General features: G+C 45.7%; 1 non-coding gene across 1 annotated transcript; it reads left to right on the top strand.

Annotated features, from left to right (window-relative positions):
- The first annotated feature begins 3,245 nt into the window (after positions 1 to 3,245).
- trnaf-gaa (transfer RNA phenylalanine (anticodon GAA)) lies at positions 3,246 to 3,318 on the top strand. The gene has a single exon. It is a non-coding gene; the product is annotated as a tRNA-Phe (tRNA).
- Positions 3,319 to 8,315: the final 4,997 nt, after the last annotated feature.

Genomic DNA, 8,315 nt, shown 5'->3' with positions numbered 1-8,315 from the left:
GTTCCTGATAACTGAAGGAGTGCTGACTGAACGTGACCTTACAGCGAGGACCATATAAGTTAAGTTTCATTGTAAGAATCCAGCGCACATTGCCATCTCCTTCCTTATCTACAGACGTAAGTGTGCTCTTGTGAGAGATATTTGCCAAACTCAGAAACTGCGGTTTATAAATTACACCCAAGTGAAATACCACCGATGAGGATGTGGCCGGGTCTGTCACACACGACTTTATTTTAATACTTTCTGCTTAATGCAGCATTTGATTGAGTGTATGGGAATACTGACCCAAATATCTGGCAAAGACAGAGGAGGAATTCATGCCAGCTCTGCTTCTTGTCATCTTTTGAGAATACTAGCCTGCAATACTTCCTTGCTACTTATTTTTTTGGCCGCTCTCCAGGTACTTATTTTCCAAACCATCCCTCTTCCCATGCTTCTATATTTTGGTCGGGATCTGTGAGAAACAAATTGACTCTACCCAAACCTGTGGCCTGTAGCATCTGGAAGGATAAGGGCAGCAGGTGCATGGGAACAGCACTAGAACATAAGAACATAAGAATTAGGAACAGGAGTAGGCCATCTAGCCCCTCGAGCGTGCTCCGCCATTCAACAAGATCATGGCTGATCTGGCCGTGGACTCAGCTCCACTTACCCGCCCGCTCTCCATAACCCTTAATTCCCCTATTGGTTAAAAATCTATCTATGTGACTTGAATACATTCAATGAGCTAGCCTCAACTGCTTCCTTGGGCAGAGAATTCCACAGATTCACAACCCTCTGGGAGAAGAAATTCCTTCTCAACTCGGTTTTAAATTGGCTCCCCCGTATTTTGAGGCTGTGCCCCCTAGTTCTAGTCTCCCTGACCAGTGGAAACAACCTCTCTGCCTCTATCTTGTCGATCCCTTTCATTATTTTAAATGTTTCTATAAGATCACCCCTCATCATTCTGAACTCCAACGAGTAAAGACCCAGTCTACTCAATCTATCATCATAAGGTAACCCCCTCATCTCCGGAATCAGCCAAGTGAATCATCTCTGTACCCCTTCCAAAGCTAATATATCCTTCCTTAAGTAAGGTGACCAAAACTGCACGCAGTACTCCAGGTGCGGCCTCACCAATACCCTATACAGTTGCAGAAGGACCTCCCTGCTTTTGTACTCCATCCCTCTCGCAATAAAGGCCAACATTCCATTTGCCTTCCTGATTACCTGTTGCACCTGCAAACTAACTTTTTGGGATTCATGCACAAGGAGTGCCAGGAGATTTACTCGGCCGCGTCCTCCGCCAGGATCAACTGGGAGAAATGTTCCGGACTCCTGGTGGGTCAGTGGCGGGTGGACTCCCTGCCGGAGGAGCTCAGGCCTTTTGCCTGGAGCACGACCCATCTCCTCTATCTGGGAGTCTACCTTAGCCCCGACGAGGGAGCCTGGCAGGAGCTGGAGGCCAAGGTCGCCGCTCGCCTAGGGCGCTGGACAGGACTGCTCCGAGTGCTGTCCTACAGGGGTCGAGCGCTAGTCATAAACCAGCTGGTGGCCGCAATGCTGTGGTACCGGCTGGTCACTTTGACCCCTCCCCCTGCGTTTGTCGCCAAGATACAGAAGAAGCTGGTGGACTTCTTCTGGAACAACAGGAAGCACTGGGTCTCTGCTGCGGTCTTGAGTCTCCCGCTTGAGGAGGGCGGTCAGTCGTTGGTGTGCGTCAGCGCCCAGCTCGCGACTTTCCGTCTTCAGACCCTGCAGAGATACCTTTACGTCGAGCCCCCTCCTAGGTGGTGTGCTCTGGCGAGGTATTTCTTCCGCCAGCAGCTCGACCTCAATTATGACACGCAGCTCCTGTTTGTGAACTTGGGGGGTGCCAGGACCGCCCTCCGGGAGCTGCCTGTCTTTTACAGGGAACTCATCAGGGTCTGGAACAAAGTCTCCACCAAGCGCAGCTCTCCGCCGGCTGGAGTGGCGGCCGTCCTGCAGGAACCGCTGCTCGGGAATCCGTACCTCCACGGCCGAGGCTTTATGTGGCGGTCGGAAGAGAGGGCTGTGGCTGGTGAGGTGACCAGGGTCAGGGACCTGCTCGATGGCGGAGGAGCGGGCTGGATGGCGCCAGACACGCTGGCGCGGCGCCTAAATTCTGCCAACGTCCGCCACGCGGCCGATGCCATCGAGTCGCTAAAAACAGCTCTGGGCCCTGACTCCGTTAGGTGCATCGAGGAGGCTCAGGCACGTGGGGAGATCCCGTCCGAACTGACCCCCGTCCGGACGGAATTCCTCATCGGCGCCAAACCCCGGAACCTCCCTCGGGGGCCGGCGCCTCACAACTTGAGCCGCCTCGGGGAAATCCCCTCCGTGCCTTTCAGTTCCGCGCGGAGGGGTTTCCTGTACGGGCTGCTCCTGCACACCCTCAACTTTGCCATCCTCGCCGGCCGTCCGGACACGCCATGGCGTACCATCTTGCCGTCCGGAGGAGGCGGGGGTCCCCGATGGAGGGCACTCTACGCAGGGGTCCTCCCACTATTCATCGGGGACTTGGCCTGGAGGGTGGTGCACGGAGCAGTGCCGTGCAATAAATTTTTAAGCCGGTTCACGGACTCCCAGGCCGCCTGCAATTTCTGCGGTCTGGAGGAGTCCGTGTTCCATGTTTTTATTGAATGCACAAGGTTGCAGCCCCTGTTCCACTATTTGAAGGGGCTGCTCCTGAAATTCTGGCTGCACTTCAGTCCCACTCTCCTGATCTTTGGGCACCCTGTGCGGAGGGGAGCGGGTAGGTCCGAAGGCCTCCTCGTAGGACTGCTCCTGGGCACGGCCAAGGGTGCCATCAGCCGGTCCAGGCAGCGGGCGGTCGAGGGGGTCGTTCAACCTGACTGCCTGCCTCTCTTCCGCTCTTACATCCGGTCCAGGGTGTCCTTGGAGATGGAGCACGCGGTGTCCACCGGTACGCTCGCGGCCTTCCGCGAGAGGTGGGCACCGGAGGGACTGGAGTGCATCATCACGCCCGGCAACCAAATTTTAATTTGATTTTACGTTTTTTAAGTTTAATTTGTTTTAATTGCCGGTGCTTTTAGTGTCCCCCTCTCCTTTTATAGGGGGCACTGGAAAAAAGGAAAAATTTGATTTTAGTGCCCAAAAAAAAAAAACCACAAAAAAAAAAAGGGCCTTGTAAATGTCTTGTGTGTGTCATCCAGGTCGGGTGGCACGGATACATGTTTTATGTTTTCGCAGGTAAACTCAAAAGAGTTTCATGCACAAGGAGAGCCGAAATAGCTCAGTTGGGAGAGCGTTAGACTGAAGATTTAATGGTCCTTGGTTCAATACCGGGTTTTGGCAATATCTGGAGATTTAGCCACAGTATTTCCGTAGTGTAGTGGTTATCATGTTCGCCTCACATGTGAAAAGACCCCGGTTCGAAACTGGGTGGAAACATTTTCCAAAAAGAGTTTCATGCACAAGGACCCCCAGGTCCCTCTGCACCGCAGCATGTTGTAATTTCTCTCCATTCAAATAATATTCCCTTTTAGTGTTTCTTTTCCTAGGTGGATGACCTCACACTTTCCGACATTGTATTCCATCTGCCAAACCTTAGCCCATTCGCTTAACCTATCTAAATCTCTTTGCAGATTCTCTGTGTCCTCTACACAACCCGCCTTCTCACTAATCTTTGTGTCATCTGCAAATTTTGTTATACTACACTCCGTCCCCTCTTCCAGGTCATCTATGTATATTGTAAACAGTTGTGGTCCCAGCACCAATCCCTGTGGCACACCACTAACCCCCGATTTCCAACCCGAAAAGAACCCATTTATCCCGACTCTCTGCTTTCTGTTAGCCAGCCAATTCTCTATCCATGCTAATACATTTCCACTGACTCCGCGTACCTTTATCTTCTGCAGTAACCTTTTGTGTGGCACCTTATCGAATGCCTTTTGAAAATCTAAATACATCACATCCCTCGGTATACCTCTATCCACCATGCTCGTTATATCCTCAAAGAATTCCAGTAAATTAGTTAAACATGATTTCCCCTTCATGAATCCATGCTGCATCTGCTTGATTGCACTATTTCTATCTAGATGTCCCGCTATTTCTTCCTTAATGATAGCTTCAAGCATTTTCCCCACTACAGATGTTAAACTAACCGGCCTATAGTTACCTGCCTTTTGTCTGCCCCCTTTTTTAAACAGAGGCGTTACATTAGCTACTTTCCAATCCGCTGGTACCTCCCCAGAGTCCAGAGAATTTTGGTAGATTATAACGAATGCATCTGCTATAACTTCCGCCATCTCTTTTAATACCCTGGGATGCATTTCATCAGGACCAGGGGACTTGTCTACCTTGAGTCCCATTAGCCTGTCCAGCACTACGCCCCTAGTGATAGTGATTATCTCAAGGTCCTCCCTTCCCACATTCCTGTGACCAGCAATTCCTGGCATGGTTTCTGTGTCTTCCACTGTGAAGACCGAAACAAAATAATTGTTTAAGGTCTCGGCCATTTCCACATTTCCCATTATTAAATCCCCCTTCTCATCTAAGGGACCAACATTTACTTTAGTCACTCTTTTCCATTTTATATATCTGTAAAAGCTTTTACTATCCGTTTTTATGTTTTGCGCCAGTTTACCTTCGTAATCTATCTTTCCTTTCTTTATTGCTTTCTTAGTCATTCTTTGCTGTCGTTTAAAATTTTCCCAATCTTCTATTTTTCCACTAACCTTGGCCACCTTATACGCATTGGTTTTTAATTTGATACTCTCCTTTATTTCCTTGGTTATCCACGGCTGGTTATCCCTTCTCTTACCGCCCTTCTTTTTCACTGGAATATATTTTTGTTGAGCAATATGAAAGAGCGCCTTAAAAGTTCTCCACTGTTCCTCAATTGTAACACCGTTTAGTCTGTGTTTCCAGTCTATTTTAGCCAACTCTGCCCTCATCCCACTGTAGTCCCCTTTGTTTAAGCATAGTACGCTCGTTTGAGACACTACTTCCTCACCCTCAATCTGTAATACAAATTAAACCACACTGTGATCACTCATTCCGAGAGGATCTTTTACTAGGAGATCGTTTATTATTCCTGTCTCATTACACAGGACCAGATCTAAGATAGCTTGCTCCCTTGTAGGTTCTGTAACATACTGTTCTAAGAAACAATCCCGTATGCATTCCATGAATTCCTCCTCCAGGCTACCCCGTGCGATTTGATTTGACCAATCGATATGTAGGTTAAAATCCCCCATGATTACTGCCGTTCCTTTTTCACATGCCCCCATTATTCCCTTGATTATTGCCCGCCCCACCGCGAAGTTATTATTTGGGGGCCTATAAACTACGCCCACCAGTGACCTTTTTCCCCTTATTATCTCTAATCTCTACCCACAATGATTCAACATTTTGTTCATTAGAGCCAATATCGTCTCTCACAACTGCCCTGATATCATCCTTTATTAACAGAGCTACCCCACCTCCTTTCCCTTCTTGTCTATCTTTCCGAATCGTCAGATACCCCTGCATGTTTAATTCCCAGTCTTGGCCCCCCTGCAACCATGTTTCTGTAATGGCCACCAAATCATACCCATTTATAATGATTTGTGCCGTCAACTCATTTACTTTATTTCGAATGCTGCGTGCGTTTAGGTAGAGTGTTTTAATACTAGTTTTTAAACCATGATTTTTAGTTTTGACCCCTCCTGCAGCCCCTTTACATTCAGTGGCCCTTTTTGTTTTTTGCCTTGGGTTTTTCTGCCCTCCACTTTTACTCATCCCCTTTCTGTCTTTTGCTTAAAAAAAGGGATGAGGTCCTACGAAACGAATTTAAGGAGCTAGGAGCAATGGTGCCTGGTGCTAATTCTCCAACTTTTCTAATTATACCGCCCATTCTAGCCAAGTGTTTATTCCACATGTAACTGGTCAGGGGTGGGGAGGGGATGGCTAACCCTCCAACATGCGATGTTTCTAATCTCAGCTGTGTTGTGAGAATACACCAAGTAGTGGGAGAAAATCAAATACATTATCCCCAGGCCAGTGCTACACACCCTCTAGGGGATGATGGTAGCCGGCACCTGCCTGTTTTCTTGACTCTTGATTGTGTATAGACAAGGGAGAAGGAGTGGGGGGAGAAAAATATCTTAAAAGGAGGGAGTCTCTCATCCTCCAACAATAAATAACTCACGCCAAATAATTGTTCATAAGTTCAAAATGGATGATATAGGCCATTTGACCCATCTTAGCTCATCCACCTAGTAAAATATTGAATTCTTTCCATTACGGCATCCAATTGTTAAATGATTCCAAGTTTTTGCCACTACTGCTCCACCTGGAAGCCCATTCCATGTGTGGATCACCCGGTGTGTGAAAAACTTCCAGATATCAGCTCTAAATTGGTATTTTAATTAATTGAAGCTGTTTACCTCTTGTTCTACACCCACAATTTCGTTTGAAGTAATTTTATGGATCTACTTTATCTGTACCGTTTACTATCATTTACCTTCATAATATCACCTATTAGTTGCCACTTTTCAAAACTCTTTTTCTCTCTGTCTTTTCTCATATTCTTGCCTTTTGATGCTGAGGATCACCTTCGTGACTCTTCTCTCAACTTCCTCCTGAGTTCACGATTTCTCTGTGACCAGACTGGGCATCATACTCAAGGTGCAGTCGAACCAAAGCACTATATAATTGGAGCACAATTTCCTCTGTCTTTTATTATGCTGTTGTGGCTATATAGTTCAACATTACAATAGTTTTATTGATTGCAGTTCTGCTGTGATTGGACATGTTGAGGATCAAGTCTACTAAGACTCGTAGATCTTTTTTTTTTACTTAATCCTTTGCTTTTTCAACATAATCTATGCAGTACCTGCATCACCCATTTCTCTTATGTGCAGTAAACTACACTTAAATTTCAATCTGTCATTGAGTAGTCCACTAGCATATTTTGTCCGGCTCATTTTGCAGAAACTGCCTCCTAAGATCCAATTGCCCAACTAGTTTGGTATCGTTGGCAAACTTGACCAATTAGTATTGAATGTTTTGTAAAATCACACTCCTCCAAAAATAACTTTAAAAGAAAATATTTTAATAAAAATAATACCCCCTATTTTTTTAGGGAGGGTACAGAGGAGTTAGAAACTTATTTCTGATTGTGTCATCCCTTTATCTGTTCTTGCAGTCATTAATCTTATTTTTCTCTGCTGTTTGCTGAAATCCCTGGGCAGGCCTCCCTCTGGACATAGGATGGGTTAACCTATTTATTTCCTCTGCTAAAGTGCTCATCGTTGCATTCTCATCATATTGGCCATCATTTCGCCTTTGAAACTGAACCCAACTTCAGGATTTAGCGCATCCTTAGCCTAACGTGGAAATCCTGAAGCTACGGTCTGTCATTCACTGTTCCTTCACAGGTTGTGCTGTGCCCCACCCGAAACAGCAATCAGTGAAATTGCTCAAATCATGCAAACTGCCAAAAACGTTGGCTCTCCCGTGGTAATAGCTTTGATAAATTACCCGTTATATGTAGATCCTTTTGGTAAAGGTGTAACTGGGGGTTTAACAGCTTATTGACTGTTAAGCAAAGTTTATGGACCTGAAAAACTAATTTTAATTTTGTACAGTGTTAAATTTATCCATTTTAATAAAATATTTTAAGAAACTTTAAAAAAATCTTTAACTTAAAAAAAAGTTTGTTCATCTTTATTTCCGGTTTACCTTTTCCCCATGCGAGAGCCTCAATCTTTGATTTGCACTCTCTAGCATTTAAAAAAAGTTGTAATCAAAGGAACGTAATCACTTCCTGTTCGTTTTCTTTGAGAATTCTGCACTTTGATTGGCTGCTTAGCTCTGTTGTCGTCACAGCAGTTCTTCATTGGGAATCGCCCATTAATTTCCATTAATTTCAATTACGCATCGAAAAAGCCGAACATCTCGCCAAATCTTTGTGGGAAGCTTACTTCGGGACCACCGGCAAACGCCTTTGCTTTGCCACTGACCGCAAACCATGGGCTATTATGTTTAGCAATACTGCTAACAAAGCCTGGTTTAGTTGGCTCTGAAACAGTCCAGTCAGACAAAATTCTGTGCATTTGGCAACTGAATTAGCTCAGAGTTCCTTAAAATATAAGGGGGTAGAGTTTCTGCTTTGGGCACAATCAGTGATGTGTTGAGAGACGTTTTTTTCTCTCAAGTTTCTGCTCAACTCATTTACATACCACTGAACACACAATTGGCCATGGACCAGCGCAATTGGACAGCGTTTTAGAATGTAATTCTTTCTTAAAATTTTGCTTTAAAAAATATTCTTTGATATATTTAAGATAGGAATTGCTGTATCCATC

This window comes from Pristiophorus japonicus, chromosome 15, assembly GCF_044704955.1.
Source record: "Pristiophorus japonicus isolate sPriJap1 chromosome 15, sPriJap1.hap1, whole genome shotgun sequence".
Classification (NCBI taxonomy): Eukaryota; Metazoa; Chordata; class Chondrichthyes; family Pristiophoridae; genus Pristiophorus; species Pristiophorus japonicus.
The sequence above is the reverse complement of the archived record's forward strand: the minus strand, read 5'-3'. Positions and strand labels throughout refer to the sequence as shown.